The sequence below is a fragment of the Apis dorsata genome, unplaced genomic scaffold, assembly GCF_000469605.1.
Source record: "Apis dorsata unplaced genomic scaffold, Apis dorsata 1.3 scaffold_941, whole genome shotgun sequence".
In the NCBI taxonomy this organism is placed as follows: Eukaryota; Metazoa; Arthropoda; class Insecta; order Hymenoptera; family Apidae; genus Apis; species Apis dorsata.
The window spans coordinates 22017-22334 of record NW_006264051.1 but is presented as its reverse complement, the minus strand read 5'-3'; the positions used below and the strand labels follow the sequence as shown (position 1 = coordinate 22334).

Sequence of the window (318 nt, the reverse complement as noted above, 5' to 3'; positions counted from 1 at the left end):
GTTTTACTTTAAAATATATTTAATATTATAAATTATATTAATTAATATTTAATTAATTTATGATATCATTTAAATGTTTCATATATTTATATATTTATAATATATATTTATATTAATATATATTTTTTTGTTAAGGTTTTCGAAAAATCAAGTTTGAAAACTTTTTAAATACAAATTAAATTGATATATAATTTTTAATTAGATACAAATGAATCATATAAATATAAATAATAAAAAGTTATCTTATATGTGAAAATAATTAAAAAATATAGAATAAAATAATATTATCTGTAATATTATTTTATTATCCCTGTTTTT

The 318-nt window shown here is 10.1% G+C and overlaps 1 protein-coding gene across 1 annotated transcript in view; it reads left to right on the top strand.

Moving 5' to 3' along the window:
* Positions 1-318, top strand: part of LOC102681005 (carnitine O-palmitoyltransferase 1, liver isoform-like) — a 16566-nt gene that overhangs the window by 1237 nt on the left and 15011 nt on the right. The gene's annotated exons all lie outside the window — the stretch shown is intronic.